General features: G+C 46.2%; 1 protein-coding gene across 1 annotated transcript in view; it reads left to right on the top strand.

The window, feature by feature from the left end:
- The first annotated feature begins 2034 nt into the window (after positions 1-2034).
- srrm3 (serine/arginine repetitive matrix 3) overlaps positions 2035-18622 on the top strand; it is a 304377-nt gene continuing 287789 nt past the window's right edge. The window contains exon 1 of the mRNA XM_034177539.1: positions 2035-2057. The gene's annotated coding sequence lies outside the window, so the exon portion shown is untranslated. The remainder of the gene's footprint in view (positions 2058-18622) is intronic.

The raw sequence follows: 18622 nt of genomic DNA, 5'->3' as shown, positions 1-18622 counted from the left end.
CAACACAAAAAAAACAATCTGGCTGGCAGATCTCAACGCCACAACAAAAACTTATGTCACCCACATGAGCAATTGCTCTCAGCTAGAAGCTACCACAGTTATTGAACATGTGAAAGTTTGTACAGCAAGGAATAATGTCACTGAAATGACAAGTAGACAAAACTGCAACTACAATCAGATACAACTCAGTGAAAGAACCTTTGTGGATTAATCAGAAGTTATAGCAGCAAATGGTTTGTAAAGGAAAGGTGTTCATGATTGGGGACAGGAAAGCAATATTATGTAAAAATTAATGTTTGAATTTGTTGAAAAGGTCATGTATTAATTGTTTAATAAATTAAAAAAATTACCTTGTACGTACTAATGCTTGGGGTATTATATTACCAAATCATTTTAAAGTTAAATATATGATGTTGTATACCCATTGTGTAGAACTCTAATACTTATAAAGAATTGATTTATGCAAGCACATTGAGTGCACCACTTCAGAGGTGTTATAAATGCATTTTAAACATTAATATAGCAGCAGCAGCAGCTATTTTCCATGTGAAGGTTTAGTGGCTTAATTAATAGTTTCTTGTGCAGAGCAACACTCCCTCTGTGTGCTGAGCTTTTCTCTCCCCGATTACATTCTCGGTTTGGCCGCACGCGCATGTTTAGTGCATGAAATGTCTGTGTTAAATTTAATGCAAGTGAGTCCTGCCCTATGAAACTTGCCCCCCCACATTCATAGAGTCAGCAGTACACACTACTCACTGTAAAACTTGAATTTCTTTCATGATGGAGGACAGCAGTGATGTTCTAAAAGAAAAAAAAAAAAAAATCACATTTAGAGGCTAAAAATGCATCTGACCAAGAATATGGTCAGACAAGAATCCACATACCTCTGGCTTTTTCCACACAGAGCCATTAGACCTGTAAAATGGCTTCAGTTGCTATGATATGGAAGACGAAGGAGGGAGGTTTGAAGAGGAGTGGCTGAGGAGAGAAGCTTTGTTTACATCCTGAAGTCTTGCACACATGTGACATCCAAAACCCCTTTAAAATAATTGGTTAATTTTACGTTTTAATTTGTATCACATGACTTTAAATCTATTTAATAATATTGAATGTCACTTTGTCACTAGGAATGTCCCTAGGGAGGTAATGGTCTAGTGGTTAAGCTTTGGGCTTGAGACCAGAGGTTCCTCGGATCAAACCCCAGCCTGACCGGAAAATCACTAAGGGCCCTTGAGCAAGGTTCTTAATCCCCTAGTCGCTCCCGGTCTGTAGTGAGCGCCTTGCACGGCAGCACCCTGACATTGGTGTGAATGTGAGGCATAACTGAAAGCTGAAGCAAACTGAAATTCACTTTGTTGTCATAATTTTTCTGTCTAATTTAACCAATAACCTGACCAAACTTAAGTATAGGAATATGTCACCAAATATTGCAGGGATGGTGGCCAAGTGGTTTGTGTGCTTGGTTTTGGAAGGATACTGGTTCAAACTACATTCTTGCCAAATATTTTTTGGCGACATAACCCATCATTTGATGTGCTATTACTAAATCCAACACATTTCAGCTGTTGCTTTTATTAACCTGTACTTTTTGGTTTAAGTTTAGTTAATGTATTTAATACCTTTTAATCAAAATTGTAGGATTTAAAATCTATTCAAATATATTATTTGTCACTTTGTAGCCACAATTTTTTTTAAGTAACCACTGGTCAAATTTTCTTCAGTGTGATTCACATTCGTGAGAAAAGTGTAAATGTTAGCAAACCTACACTAGGTGGCGCGCTTCCAGCGTTCTGCTTTTGACAGTGAGGTGCAGGCGCCCCTCCCGGCTGATAGAGGGCGTTGTGCTGTGGTGTGGGAGGAGAGGCGCAGTGTGGTTCTTTTTGTTGGCAGAGCGGCTCAGAGCGCTGTCCACTTCAGCACCAAAGTCGAGCAGGCGAGACTGAGGACTCAGCATCAGCACCAGCACCAGCACCAGCACCGAGCCGGAACCCGAACACAGAAAAAAAAGAATCGCCGCAGCAGGCAGCGACAGGCCGGAGGAAAAGAGCCCCGAGAAGGTAAGAGAGTGCGGGGAGGCAGCGCGGCGGATCGCTGAAGAAGAACTCCGTGTTCTGCTTCTCTCCGTGAACACCGAATGATTTGATTCTGTGTCGCGTCTCATAAAACCCCGGCTTCGTTTTTAAAGAGGTACGCTTTGGTAACAGAGAGCTGGCCGTGTCCAGTGTTAGCAGCTGCTTATTGTCGTTCTGAGTGAATCCAGAGCCGTGATGTGTTTGTGTGCGTGTGTTAATCTGAGTTTTAAATCGATCCGGATGATGACACCACAGATATACCAACGATACATTGCAATTTACTGAAGATAATTATCTCAAAAGTCACAGATTCACGTTATGGGATCAGAATGGGGGAAGTTACGTTTTTCCTAGATTGTAGGTTAACGCCTCAAACATTTAACCCATTAGTTGATTGATTGATTGATAGAAAATCCTACTCGCCTATTTTGATTATTTTGTGTATTATGTGTAATTTGGTAGGTTTTAATTTAGTTTGATTTCATCCAGACTTCCAAAATAAAACAAAATTGATAATTGATTAAAAATAAATTAGGAAGTAATCCAGTTGCTCAAAAAATGACAATTGCATATTGGTTTAAACCAGGGGTGCCCAACTGTTCTACTTTTAAAGTTGAAAGTGTATCAAGATCTACCGAAGTCATATCGAAAGCCATAGCGGAGCCACAATTTATTCTGCACCAATATAATAACACATTTTTCTGGCTCAAAAATAAAGTTTTACCAATAATAACGCATTATTGAAGCAAATGTACATGGTGCAAAGAATAAGCACAAATAGGCCTAGAACTGGCCTGTAACACCACAACAACAAACAACCCAAATAACACAATGCTTAATTCAAGTTGGAAACGTTGTTCCCTACCCATAGTGGGACTTCTGACACTGAGATGAGGCAGCCAGTCTCTCATAGACTTACACAAATATGTTGCTCAAATAGTACAGTCAAATGCTGTGCAGTTTGTCTGAGGATGGGGTACTTCTCTTTCTGCATTATATTCCAGAATTGGACATTCATGTCAGGTGTTGCTCTGGATTTGAGCTCAATGTCATTTTTCAGTGTGAGGATCTCATCCTCAATAGCACAGCTATCCAGGTTGGAGAATGATGCCACTGTGGATGTTATACAGTCCACATCTATATTTTAGAAATGTAAAACAGACACACACAGCGGGATTCTCAGCAGGATTTTTTTTTTCTCAGCGTAATGGGATGGAAAAATCACCTTAAGAAGCTGGGGGTTTGGGGACTCCTTACTCTTTGACCCCACTAAAGCTTTTGCTTTATGGGCCTTCTTTGGTGTTTTTTTTTTTTTTACTTCAAAATGTAGAGTAATCAGAAATGAATCTTGAAGTTAAAAAATAATTGTAAGGATTTTCTATAGTAAACTGCTGTGTATAAATTAGCACCTTCTACAGTCTTCCATGTTTTGGCCTGATGTCTCGTTCCTTTTGGCTTTAAAGTAAGACTGTAACAAAGATAAAAAAAATAATATTAATAAAATTATGGCTTTACTTAAGAAAATTTGGCCCTCAAAATACAGGCAACAGTGTTTCAGAGGGATATAAATGTAAAATATTACTTTGGCCCCGGCCTAACCTACAATACCCTCGCCTGGAGAGCTGCAACACGGCTGTGCTCAGCCTGGAGGGCAGAGACTTTGAAACCGGGATAAGTTCTCCCCGACGGAATGGAGGACGTCTCATTTTGGAGAAAAAGAGCTTTGGTTGGTTGTAGTCTTTCCACTCAGCAGAGAGCCGCAGCAAATCCCCAACACACACAGACATAGAGCCGAGGATATTATGATTGTTATTATTATTTTCATGCGGGACACTAACTTTAGGAACCAGAGAAGCGGGAGATATTAATGTTCCAGTCCACAGCAGAGAACCACGTCGTCGGCTGCCCCACAAAAAAGGCCCATTAATGACGTATGAATAAAAACTGTCCGTGTGAAGCGGTGGACGATTCTCACAGAGAAAGAGTCCAGTTTAGAGACTTTAATCAGCAGCTCCACAATCAACGTAGAGAAATGATTATTTTCCTACACAACCTCAAAAACAACGTAACAGCCCAACTGCAGTGTAATTTTTTTATTATAACAGCGTAATGGATCATTACGCTGTTATAATGCTGTTGAGAACCCTGCACAGAGGTAATTCAGCCGGGAAGTTTACATCGTAGCTCTTGTAGATTGTCTTCAAATGCCACTCCAAATTTCCTTTCTTTGGTAAAGCCACATTTGCATTGCAGATGACAGATGGACGTGGCAATCAAATAGATGAAAAAATAAACCTCCTCCCATTCTGATTGGTAGATCGCGATCAGTTGGGTGAGTGCTCTGGGTTTAAAGAGTTTAAAAATACTTGCAAAATCTTTTGAAGTTGACTTACTTAAACCTATCTAGATTTAAATTGTAACAATATTTACAGGGCTTGACATTGCCATTTGTCTGCTGGCCCAGCAGCGATTTGGCCCACTGTTGGGCCACTACGGGCCAGTACAATGATTAAATGTTGGCCCATTCAGGCCATTGCAAATATTTGCAAAATTCTATTCATTTTACCATTTTTTCGGTGGCAAAGTCAAATTTCTTCACATCTCTGTCATCAAACTTCAGCGAGTCTGCCATGTTTGTTTTTGTCTCGCACCATGCTCCCGCAGTCTTGTTCGCACTTTGCTGAGGAAACAAGATTTCAGGTCAAACAAATGTATGTTGTCCATGCGTGGAGCGTGCATTGAACAATGTTATTCAAGAGAATATAGTTCATTGTAATTTCCCCCACTTTTTTCCTCCCCTCCTTCATCTCCACAATTCCTTATTAATGTAGCATAGGTCAGAATCCATTAATGTTCCACACCCAAACAGTTGATGGTGATAATGCACCGTGTTGGTTTACAAAGCGGCACTATACTCGAAAGAAGACGAAGAAGAAGTGGAGCGTGCATTTGGCAAATTCCGTTACCATCTTCGGCAGTCTTCGTGAGCATCTTTAAATTTTTTGCACAGAAAGCTGCAGGAAAAACAAAGACGAAGCAAACAGAACAAAATGCTTTGAATGAATAAAACTCTAATATGTGTAAATTCCAACCACCCAAACCCAGACAACAGCCAAGAAAAAGGCCAGTTCCATCCTAAAAATACAATCACAACACTTAAATGGTAAGTAAAATGTAAAATAAATTATTAAGTGCATGCAAGGTCAGTTCCAACTTTAAAAATTCATGAAAATTTGAAACAAAAATAACAGGTTAAATAGTAACAATTTATCACTTTTAAGTGTCATTGACATGCTCAACAATGAATAATGTAAATAAGTAATACAGAAATTTATGTACAAAATAAACATGTTCAAACAAAATCTGAAATGCAAAAAAAGTTGTAAATTATTGGCAATTTTGTGCAGTCTTAGTGGTCATTAATTTCAGCCTTAGAATTCACCAGAATGCACGAAATTGCATCAAAATGTAAAAATTTTGGCAGCTGTAGCGTCGTGCACTGTGGGCCAGTGGCAAAAAGTGGTCAGTGATTTTAAAATGGTTTTAACTTGATGAATAAGAAGGACTTACTGTTTTAAAGCAGTCGTATCAGTCACATCGTCAGGAAGCTAATACAGGTTACAAAGTGTCTTAAAGGCAGACAGTAGCTGGAAATATGACACAGCCACTGAGTTGATGCATCCTCCTTTAAAAAAATCTGAAAAGATCTGCTCCTGTGCCTGTTGTTTTGAGTGAAAGGAGCTACAGTTAGCAATTTAACAACTAAAAATGTTTATGCTTTTAAAATAGTTGTTTCCTCCAAAATACGTAAACCAGCTTTTCCAATGGGGGAATATCAGTGACAGATTGAGTCAAGGACCAATGAGTCGTCATGTTGGTTGTGTTTTTTTTTTTGTTTTTTTTTTTTGGTAAATCATTGTCCAGGAGATTGTTAATGATAAAGTTAAGATACAAGACTTGGTGGATCTTTAAAATGAAACAGTTCCAGAATATTGTCTGCAGGTTTTTTTTTTTATCTTGTCTCACCAACAGTGAAAAACTCAAAGGTTTTTGTTTTACAGTGATATGAAATGGGATTCATTTGAATTGTCACAATAGGGGTTCGATTCCCACCTGTGGCTTTTCTGTGTGGAGTTTGCATGTGTTTTCGTGGGTTCCCTCCGGGTGCTCCAGCTTCCTCCCACATCCAAAGACATGCAGGTTAGTTAGGAGGATTGGAAACTTTAAATTGTAGGTGTGCATGTGGGTGTGAATGTGTTTGTTTGTCTGTATGTGTCCCTGCGACAGACTGGTGTCCTGTCCAGGGTGTACCCCACCACACACCCTGTGACTGCTGGGATAGGCTCCAGCCCCCCGTGACTAGGGCTGGACTGGCATCTGAAAAGAGCCCGGGCACTTTTTGCTCACCTGAGGGCCCAGCACCGTTTTATATATATATATATATATACCAGGGCTGTCAATAAAGTAACGGTCCTTTTTATTTTTTTCAAAAACTATATGGATTTCATTCATATGTTTTTACGTCAGACATGCTTGAAGCCTCGTGCACATGCGTGAGTTTTTCCACGCCTGTCGGTGACGTCATTCGCCTGTGAGCACTCCTTGTGGGAGGAGTCGTCCAGCCCCTCGTCGGAATTCCTTTGTCTGAGAAGTTGCTGAGAGACTGGCACTTTGTTTGATCAAAATTTTTTCTAAACCTGTGAGACACATCGAAGTGGACACGGTTCGAAAAATTAAGCTGGTTTTCAGTGAAAATTTTAACAGCTGATGAGAGATTTTGAGGTGATACTGTCGCTTTAAGGACTTCCCACGGTGCGAGACGTCGCTCAGCGCTCTCAGCCGCCGTCGTCAGCCTGTTCAAGCTGAAAACCTCCACATTTCAGGCTCTATTGATCCAGGACGTCGTGAGAGAACAGAGAAGTTTCAGAAGAAGTCGGTTTCAGCATTTTATCCGGATATTCCACTGTTAAAGGAGATTTTTTTAATGAAAGACGTGCGGCGGCACAGGAAAAACACCTCCGTGTTGATAACCATTTGTAAAATCCAGGCGGCTTTTGATGGCTTTCAGTGGAGTGAGTATATGAGAAATTGTTTAACAGGCAGGACATGTTCCAACTTGTCCTTAAGGCTTTCAACAGAGGTGTTTTTCCTGTGGCGGAGCGTCGCGGCGGCTGCGTCCCGACGCGCGGACCCGTCCGCACGTCTTTCATTAAAAAAATCTCCTTTAACAGTGGAATATCCGGATAAAATGCTGAAACCGACTTCTTCTGAAACTTCTCTGTTCTCTCACGACGTCCTGGATCAATAGAGCCTGAAATGTGGAGGTTTTCAGCTTGAACAGGCTGACGACGGCGGCTGAGAGCGCTGCACGACGTCTCGCACCGTGGGAAGTCCTTAAAGCGACAGAATCACCTCAAAATCTCTCATCAGCCGTTAAAATTTTCACTGAAAACCAGCTTAATTTTTCGAACCGTGTCCACTTCGATGTGTCTCACAGGTTTAGAAAAAATTTTGATCAAACAAAGCGCCAGTCTCTCAGCAACTTCTCAGACAAAGGAATTCCGACGAGGGGCTGGACGACTCCTCCCACAAGGCGTGCTCACAGGCGAATGACGTCACCGACAGGCGTGGAAAAACTCACGCATGCGCACGAGGGTTCAAGCATGTCTGACGTAATATATATATATATATATATATATATATATATATATATATATGATGTCTGGAAGCATATGCTAAAGAAGAATGTATACGCAGCACTTTTGGTTTTGCTCCTATTTTGTATGAGATGAACTCAAAGATCTAAAACTTTTTCCACATACACAATATCACCATTTCCCTCAAATATTGTTCACAAACCAGTCTAAATCTGTGATAGTGAGCACTTCTCCTTTGTTGAGATAATCCATCCCACCTCACAGGTGTGCCATATCAAGATGCTGATTAGACACCATGATTAGTGCACAGGTGTGCCTTAGACTGCCCACAATAAAAGGCCACTCTGAAAGGTGCAGTTTTATCACACAGCACAATGCCACAGATGTCACAGGATTTGAGGGAGCGTGCAATTGGCATGCTGACAGCAGGAATGTCAACCAGAGCTGTTGCTCGTGTATTGAATGTTCATTTCTCTACCATAAGCCGTCTCCAAAGGCGTTTCAGAGAATTTGGCAGTACATCCAACCAGCCTCACAACCGCAGACCACGTGTAACCACACCAGCCCAGGACCTCCACATCCAGCATGTTCACCTCCAAGATCGTCTGAGACCAGCCACTCGGACAGCTGCTGAAACAGTCGGTTTGCATAACCAAAGAATTTCTGCACAAACTGTCAGAAACCGTCTCAGGGAAGCTCATCTGCATGCTCGTCGTCCTCATCGGGGTCTCGACATGACTCCAGTTCGTCGTCGTAACCGACTTGAGTGGGCAAATGCTCACATTCGCTGGCGTTTGGCATGTTGGAGAGGTGTTCTCATCACGGATGAATCCCGGTTCACACTGTCCATGGCAGATGGCAGACAGCGTGTGTGGCGTTGTGTGGATGAGCCGTTTTCTGATGTCAATGTTGTGGATCGAGTGGCCCATGGTGGCGGTGGGGTTATGGTATGGGCAGGCGTCTGTTATGGACGAAGAACACAGGTGCATTTTATTGATGGCATTTTGAATGCACAGAGATACCGTGACGAGATCCTGAGGCCCATTGTTGTGCCATACATCCAAGAACATCACCTCATGTTGCAGCAGGATAATGCACGGCCCCATGTTGCAAGGATCTGTACACAATTCTTGGAAGCTGAAAATGTCCCAGTTCTTGCATGGCCGGCATACTCAACGGACATGTCACCCATTGAGCATGTTTGGGATGCTCTGGACCGGCGTATACGACAGCGTGTACCAGTTCCTGCCAATATCCAGCAACTTCGCACAGCCATTGAAGAGGAGTGGACCAACATTCCACAGGCCACAATTGACAACCTGATCAACTCTATGCGAAGGAGATGTGTTGCACTGCATGAGGCAAATGGTGGTCACACCAGATACTGACTGGTACCCCCCCCCCCCCCCCAATAAAACAAAACTGCACCTTTCAGAGTGGCCTTTTATTGTGGGCAGTCTAAGGCACACCTGTGCACTAATCATGGTGTCTAATCAGCATCTTGATATGGCACACCTGTGAGGTGGGATGGATTATCTCAGCAAAGGAGAAGTGCTCACTATCACAGATTTAGACTGGTTTGTGAACAATATTCGAGGGAAATGGTGATATTGTGTATGTGGAAAAAGTTTTAGATCTTTGAGTTCATCTCATACAAAATGCGAGCAAAACCAAAAGTGTTTTGTTTATATTTTTGTTGAGTGTATGTTTTTGAGGGTGAGAGATAGAGAGAGAGGAGGATAAGGTCACTAACTTTTTTTTCCTGATTATGAGCCCTGGTATGAGCCCTGATATGAGCCCTGATTTGAGAAAGTCAGGATGACGACTTAGTCTTAGTTTCAGGCAATAAATGGGAAACGAAACGCCGAAGCGGTGAATAGCTACACTGCATTGGCTAGCTACTAGCAAGTGTTGAGATGAATTCTAACCTCAATCTCTCCCTGCCTGGGTCACGTCTCTCTCCGTCTCTGTCTCCTCCTCCTCCTCTTCACTCTCCACCACCTGTGCTCTCGACGCCGGTCCCGCGCTAGTTTGAAATGATGGCCCGGCGGCCCCACTACCCAAACCCGAGGTCGAGCTTGTGGTTTTAAACATATCTGTGATTTTGGCACATTTTGCTGCGTCGTCTTTTAATTTCTGTTTTCTTTTTTCCTTTCGCTTCTCAGCTCCACTCTTTTGCTTCTCCATTTTGCGCACAACTCTCTGTTCTCCACTCGATGTTGGGGAAAGTGTAGTGACACGGACCCACAACAGGGGGCGCAAATGAACGGTCAATAGATGAGCCAAAAGGTAAAAATTTAATGTTGTGAATGTGCACAACGACTATACAGACAATCTCAGAATATGATAGCAGTCAGTACACAAAGGTGACGTGTGGGCAGGCTCGAGGATAGAAGACGTCTGTCCTGAGAAGAGCCGGAACCACACGATTTCCGCCGCCAAGGAACCTGGTGAATACTGGAGCCGCCAAGTCCCGAATTCCCAGGTGATCACCGTCCCCGACTTTCGGATCTGGTACTGCTGGTGAGGAGCACAAACAGTGAGATGTGGGTGTGTGCACACCCAGTAACAAAAACAGTCAGAAGGTGGAAAGTCACCTCCACCTCTAATCACACACTCGTGCAGCTCCTGTTAACCACTTATCTGGTTGGAGTGTGAAGCGAAGCCGTCACTGATCACACCAAACGCCAATCCCACAGATAAGGAAACACTTACAGGAAAACAGCTGCAAAGAAGTTCAGACTATTAGTCAGTGTTTTCAGTTTAGCAGAGAATTACCTTCACAGGTAGATGATATCTCGGCAATGAGGTGGAGATGACGTCCGGGTTTTATGGAGTAGTATGATGAAGTGTAGATGGGTGACAGCTGTCATGAGATAATGAGTGACAGCTGTCACCCCCGACTGTGTCTATGGCGGCAGCGCCCTCTCGTGCTTGAAGCCCGCACTTCAGGCAGGGTGCCCTCTGGTGGTGGGCCAGCAGTACCTCCTCTTCTGGCGGCCCACACAACAGGACCCCCCCCCTCAACGGGTGCCTCCTGGCGCCCGACCAGGTTTATCCGGGTGTCGGCGGTAGAAATCGGCCAGGAGGGCCGGGTCCAGGATGAAGCTCCTCTTCACCCAGGAGCGTTCTTCAGGTCCATACCCCTCCCGGTCCACCAAATACTGGAACCCCCGGCCCATTCGACGGACGTCCAGGAGCCGGGGCACTGTCCAAGCCGGCTCCCCGTCAATGATCCGGGCAGGAGGCAGCTCCGGACCAGGAGCACAGAGGGGTGAGGTGAGGTGTGGTTTAATCCGGGAGACATGAAAAACAGGGTGGATCCGCAGTGAAGCCGGGAGCTGGAGCTTCACTGCAGCAGGACTGAGGATTTTGACGATCTTGAATGGTCCAATGAACCTGTCCATCAGTTTGAGGGAGTCCACCTGCAGGGGAATGTCCTTGGTTGATAACCACACCTCCTGCCCGGGCTGGTATGCAGGGGCCGGGGACCACCGGCAGTCTGCATGGGCCTTAGCCCTCGTCCGGGCCTTTAACAAGGCAGAACGGGCGGTGCGCCACACCCGACGGCACCTCCGCAGGTGGGCCTGGACCGAGGGCACACCGACCTCTCCCTCCACCACGGAAAACAATGGGGGCTGGTACCCCAGTCACCCCTCAAATGGGGAGAGGCCGGTGGCAGAAGACACCTGGCTGTTATGTCCATACTCGATCCAGGCCAGATGGATACTCCAGGCCATCGGGTGCGCGGATGTCACACAGCGGAGGGTCTGTTCCAACTCTTGGTTGGCCCGTTCTGCCTGTCCGTTCGTCTGTGGGTGGTACCCGGACGAGAGGCTCACGGTGGCCCCCAGTTCTCTGCAGAAACTCCTCCAGACTTGAGAGGAAAACTGGGGACCACGATCCGAGACTACGTCAGTTGGTATCCCATGCAGACGGACGACGTGGTGGACCAGGAGGTCTGCTGTCTCCTGGGCCGTTGGGAGGGCCACAAAGTGGGCCGCCTTGGAGAATCGGTCCACTATCGTGAGGATGGTGGTGTTGCCCTGGGATGGCGGGAGGCCCGTGACGAAATCCAGGCCGATATGGGACCAGGGGCGATGAGGCACAGGAAGCGGCTGGAGAAGTCCTTGGGACCTTTTGTGGTCTGCCTTGCCCCTGGCACAGGTGGTGCAGGCCTGGATATACTCCCGGACGTCGGCCTCCATAGACGCCCACCAGAAGCGCTGCCGGACAACTGCCACGGTCCTTCGCACCCCTGGATGACAGGAGAGCTTGGAACCGTGACAGAAATCCAAGACTGCAGCTCTGGCTTCTGGTGGGACGTACATACGATTCTTCGGACCAGTTCCGGGGGCCCGGGCTCCGTGCCAGGGCCTCCCGGACGGTCTTCTCCACGTCCCAGGTGAGGGTGGCCACGATAGTGGACTCCGGAATGATGGGCTCTGGTGGATCCGACAGCACGGTTCGTGTACCCGGACAAGGCATCCGATCTCTGGTTCTTGGTTCCGGGGCGATAGGTGATCCGGAAGTCAAAACGTCCGAAGAACAGTGACCAGCGGGCTTGCCTGGGGTTCAGCCGCTTGGCGGCCCTGATATACTCCAGGTTCCGATGGTCAGTGAAAACCGTGAACGGCACAGATGCTCCCTCCAACAGGTGTCTCCACTCCTCAAGAGCCTCTTTCACTGCAAGGAGTTCTCCATTGCCGACGTCATAGTTCCGTTCAGCGGGGGTCAACCTGCGAGAAAAGTAGGCACACGGGTGAAGAACCTTATCGGTCTCCCTGCTCTGGGATAGCACGGCTCCTATCCCTGAGTCAGAGGCGTCCACTTCAACCACAAACTGGCGGCTAAGGTTGGGCTGCACCAGAACTGGTGCAGACGAGAACCGGCGTTTCAACTCCTTGAACGCGGCTTTGCACCGATCCGACCACCTGTAGAAATTTGCAAAGCCGAGGAACTGTTGCAGCTTCCTACGGCTTGTTGGTTGGGGCCAATCTCTCACCGCCGCAACCTTGGCCGGATCAGGGGCGACGGAGTTGGAGGAGATGATGAACCCCAGGAAGGACAAAGAGGTGCGGTGAAACTCACACTTCTCGCCCTTCACAAACAGCCGGTTCTCCAACAACCGCTGCAGGACCTGATGTACATGCTGGACATGAGTCTCAGGGTCTGGAGAAAAGATGAGAATATCGTCCAGATATACGAAGACGAATCGGTGCAGGAAGTCCCGCAAGACGTCATTTACCAAAGCTTGGAACGTCGCGGGGGCGTTGGTGAGGCCGAACGGCATGACCAGGTACTCAAAATGACCTAACGGGGTGTTAAATGCTGTCTTCCATTCGTCTCCCTTCCAGATCCGAACCAGGTGATACGCATTCCTAAGGTCCAGTTTGGTGAAAATTTGGGCTCCATGCAGGGGCGTGAACACTGAATCCAACAGGGGTAAAGGATATTGATTGCAAACCGTTATGTCGTTCAGCCCCCTGTAATCAATGCATGGACGGAGTCCGCCGTCTTTCTTGCCCACAAAAAAGAAACCTGCACCCATCGGGGAGGTGGAATTCCGGATCAGCTCGGTAGCTAATGAGTCCCGGATGTAGGTCTCCATTGATTCGCGCTCAGGACGTGAGAGGTTGTACAGCCTGCTGGACGGGTACCCAGCGCCCGGGACCAAATCAATGGCACAATCGTACGGACGGTGCGGGGGAAGGGTGAGCGCCAGATCCTTGCTGAAGATGTCAGCAAGGTCGTGGTACTCAACCGGCACCGCCGTCAGATTGGGAGGGACTTTAACCTCCTCATTAGCATTTACACCGGGAGGAACCGAGGATCCTAAACAATTCCGGTGGCAGGTTTCGCTCCACTGAGTCACAACCCCAGACGGCCAATCAATCCGGGGATTGTGTTTAATCATCCATGGGAAGCCCAAAATCACGCAGGAGGTAGAAGGAGTTACGAAAAACTCAATCTCCTCCTGGTGATTCCCAGACACTACCAGGGTTACAGGTAGTGTCTTGTGTGTGATAAAAGGGAGAAGACTGCCATCTAGTGCTCGCACCTTCACTGGCGAAGAAAGCGCCACCAGAGGGAGCCCTACCTCCCTTGCCCATCTGCTATCCAGCAGATTCCCTTCTGACCCCATGTCCACCAGTGCTGGGGCTTGAAGGGTTAAATCCCCGCTCAGGATTTTAACTGGGAGTCGTGTTGACAGATGTGTATGACCCACGTGAATGTTTGGACCCCCCCTCAGCCCAGTCTCTAAGGGCGGGCGTTTGTGTTTTGACCGTTTGAGGCAGTCTCTCTGCTGATGCTCACTCGAGCCACAGACAAAGCACTCCCCACGGACCAGCCTCCTCTGTCTGAATGTGGCCCTGCTCGTGTCCCTAGCACCGTCAGCAGGGGGAGCTGTAGCCACACGGAGCGCTGTGGCTGTGGAGCGTGGGGAAGACGGCTCCTTTTCGGACCCGGGAGGAAGAGGGACGGCTTGTGCCTGACCACGCCCTTCGCCTCGCTCCCGTCGGCGTTCTTCTAACTGATTGTCCAACCGTATAACCAAATCGATAAGCTCAGCCAAATCCCGCGGTTCCTCCTTAGCCACTAGGTGCTCCTTCAGGACCGACGACAGTCCGTTTATGAAGGCGGCGCGGAGCGCAGTCATATTCCAGCCGGACCTCGCAGCCGTGATGCGGAAGTCGACAGCATATTCGGCTGGTAAGGAGCCGTGAACCTGCATAACAAAGTCCGCGCACGTCCACACACAACCTCCGTACGGCTCTGGGGGGCTTATGTATGCTTCAGGGGATGGTGGGGGGGGGTCGTTGAATGACCAGTGGAATGTCTGTATTCGGCACCGGGTCGGCAGGAGGAGGAGCTGCAGCAGCGCCCTGAGCGCGCGCTTCCACCTGCACGGTGAGAGCCTCCATCCTGCGATTAAGGATGATGTTTTGCTCGGTCATCAGGTCCATCCGAGCGGTAAAGGCAGTGAGGATATGCTGCAACTCACCAATCACGCCTCCAGCCGATGCCTGTGCACCCTGCTCTTCCATTGGCTGTCCAACAGATGGTTGACGCCCCTCGGGATCCATGACATTGGCCGAGATATCCTGCTGGGGAAAGTGTAGTGACACGGACCCACAACAGGGGGCGCAAATGAACGGTCAATAGATGAGCCAAAAGGTAACAATTTAATGTTGTGAATGTGCACAACGACTATACAGACAATCTCAGAATATGATAGCAGTCAATACACAAAGGTGACGTGTGGGCAGGCTCGAGGATAGAAGACGTCTGTCCTGAGAAGAGCCGGAACCACACGATTTCCGCCGCCACCGAACCTGGTGAATACTGGAGCCGCCAAGTCCCGAATTCCCAGGTGATCACCGTCCCCGACTGTCGGATCTGGTACTGCTGGTGAGGAGCACAAACAGTGAGATGTGGGTGTGTGCACACCCAGTAACAAAAACAGTCAGAAGGTGGAAAGTCACCTCCACCTCTAATCACACACTCGTGCAGCTCCTGTTAACCACTTATCTGGTTGGAGTGTGAAGCGATAAGGAAACACTTACAGGAAAACAGCTGCAAAGAAGTTCAGACTATTAGTCAGTGTTTTCAGTTTAGCAGAGAATTACCTTCACAGGTAGATGATATCTCGGCAATGAGGTGGAGATGACGTCCGGGTTTTATGGAGTAGTATGATGAAGTGTAGATGGGTGACAGCTGTCATGAGATAATGAGTGACAGCTGTCACCCCCGGCTGTGTCCGTGGCGGCAGCGCCCTCTCGTGCCTGAAGCCCGCACTTCAGGCAGGGCGCCCTCTGGTGGTGGGCCAGCAGTACCTCCTCTTCTGGCGGCCCACACAACACTCAAGCTCGGACCGAATAGCCAAAACTTTGAGTGATGACTTGGGTCAGGTGGGGGCCTGTAGGGAGGGGTGGGCCTTTGAGAACCAAGGAATTTCATTGGACTAGCCCAATGTGCCTCAGGAGAAGCATCCAATGGGCCTCTATGTATCATTTTTTACTGTCGCAATCAATAAAAAATATATACATATAATTTTTAATGACAGACCTGAGGGAGCCCAAAATGCGTGAGGGCCCGGAGGGATTTACCCGGTACGCCAGATAACCAGTCCAGCCGTGCCCATGACCCTTAACTGGAGTAAGCAGGTAGAGAAAATGGATGGAGGGATGGACAATAGCTGATTCATTATTTTTCTGTAATAGAAGAGTGGTGTGGTATAGTATTTGCTCAAACAAGCAAACATTCTTTCATTTGCAATAAATTTATTTAAAAGCAGTTTTTCATGCACTTTATAGATTAATTTAATTTCCCATCAACATCTTTCTTTTGCTTTAAAATATGGTAGAAAAGTGTTAAACTGAATTGTGCTTCGATTGTCTTGTTATCGAAACATTAAGGCAGGTATGGCCAAAGGTGTCTTGAATATTTTCTTTACAATTGAGGAAGTTGAAATTGTTCTCTTGGGGTCTTTTCATCAGTAATGTGTGAAGGTGTCGTACCTATTAAATCCATATTTCCTGATGCAGACATCTAAGCCAGTGAGAGAATATTGTTTTTCACAACTGAGGTGTTTGTATCACTGACAGAATCTTCTCAGAATGATTAAGGTCCTCATAAACAAGACAGTCACAGTAGCTGACAGTGCCATCCAGAGTCAGCTTCATTTAACACTGCACCTGTATCTGCAGTCTGTCCAGGAAAAAAATACTTTTTGTGCGTGACAACTGAATAAGTGACATTCAACCACTTCCCTTTACCACCCAGCAGGTGGCATACATGTACATGGGATATTGCACAGGCAAAACAAAGTTAATCTTTTAGTCAATGTGGTGCATCAGAGGTCACCAGATGTAAAGGGGTTTTCCGCATTATATGTTCTTTTAATCTGGTGAGTAACAGGGTGATAGCATTTATTGTTTCTGAGTTATTCTCTACACAAGCTGGCTGGGATGGACTCACAAAACTCACCTACTCATTTTGCATTTTTTGCTGTGCTGTCCAGCACAGGGAAAAAGTACAAAAATATGCAGTTTTATTTTGCTCCCAGTAACAGTGTCCATTTAATGAAAATGAATGAAGTTGTAGATTTAGAGGTCTAAAAGGTGGAATATTGTTTGGGATTCATCTACTTGAAGGGTCTGTTTGTCTTTTGTGGATCAGTTTGCTCTGCTGAGTGACCCTCGGCTTAGTTGACTTGTCTCTGACATCTTCTCAAAAAGATGATTCATTAGAAAATAATGTTCAGATTATTTGAAAAGAAAAAGTTCTTATTTGCAGTCTGACAGCTGGGTTCATCAAAGTCATCTCCGATCTGAATGTGCTGACACGGACTGTATCGTGGTTTTGTTGGTGAGATCGGCTGAGGTGAGATTCTCAGAGGGATTATTTTGTATTTGCAAGTGGCTGCTGATGGACATGTGAGAGAAATGTTAGTCAGTCTCGCTGTATCTTCTTGTGGTATCGGAATCTTATCCTCTTTCTCTGGAGAACCTCTTCCCAGTTAGGCCGACTTTAAACATAATCCATATTCTGACCTGGATTACTGCCACGTTCCAGATATGGCTCAGATACATAGGATATGTACAATTCCTAGATTCTCCCAGGATACATCTCACCTAAGTGGACATCCCCTAATCATCTGACCAGAGGACTTATTTAGAAACCATGTGACAATCAATTCAATTCAATTTATTTTCATTTATATAGCGCCAAATCACAACAAAGTTGGCTCAAGGTGCTTCACACAAGTAACCTTATCAACTCCAAGAGCAAGAACACAGGCGACAGTGGTAAGGAAAAACTCCCTCTGATGATTTGAGGAAGAAACCTTAAGCAGACCAGCCTCAAAGGGGCGACCCTCTGCTTGGGCCATGCTACACCTGACAAAACAATTTATAAGACGAATGTACAGGAAATTTTGCCAGTACACAGGACAGAAGGGTTGCAGAAATAGTCAACATATAACAGATGTCACACCTCCACAATCTCCACTTTCTCTCCTCTGTGGTTCCACCATGTTGATGTTCTGGTTACAGACTCGAGATCAGATGTGTCACTATGATTCTTTGTGGCAATTTTACCTTTTGGAAGACCATGACAAATGTTAAATTCTCGCTTCACGGGGGAAAAAAACCCCCCCTCCTATTTTAATGTTGAGGATAGGATTAAAGTTTGGTTTAGATTTTGGTTCAGGTTAAGATTAGATGAAGGTTTGGGTTAAACTGAGGTCATGATTAATGGTTAATGTTAGAGGTACTAGTGTAAAGTTTTGGTTAAGTTAGCATCAAGATTAGGGCTATGTTAAGTTTCGGGTCAAGGTTTGAGTTAAGGTCAGGATTAGGTTAAGGTTCAGGTCTCTGATATTCATCCTGCACTTTTGGATTTTATGGCTTTGAGTTTCAGGGGCATGTCTTCAACACTTGGTGAAGGTCTGGTGCAGGTCTCCTTTAGAGCAGATGTGGGCGCAGAGACACCCATGTGCAATCAGGAGTGGGCAGCGCCACTGTCTGTCTGCAGACAACCAAGAGATAAACAAATTTTTTGGACTGAAATGCCACACAAAAAATAAATAAATAAATAAATAATAATAAAAAAAAATATGCCCATCTGGTTTTGAGGAATCTCTGCCAGTATTCATTTGTTCTGGCAAAAGACAGCTCATGGATCTTGGCAGAGACTACATACACAGTGGGTCCGTTATCAGCTGGATGATTTATTTTTTTTTCTTATTTGGGTCGTCTCCTTCCTACGGCACAGTCACATTGTTCCTCCTCACCGCAGCATCGCAGCATCTCTCCTCTCTGCGATACTGCGGTGAGGAGGAACAGCAAGCAGAGCAGCTCCCTCCTCCCACTTTATTCTTCCTGTCCT

This window comes from Thalassophryne amazonica, chromosome 9 (genome assembly GCF_902500255.1).
Source record: "Thalassophryne amazonica chromosome 9, fThaAma1.1, whole genome shotgun sequence".
Taxonomy (NCBI): domain Eukaryota; kingdom Metazoa; phylum Chordata; class Actinopteri; order Batrachoidiformes; family Batrachoididae; genus Thalassophryne; species Thalassophryne amazonica.
The sequence above is the reverse complement of the archived record's forward strand: the minus strand, read 5'-3'. Positions and strand labels throughout refer to the sequence as shown.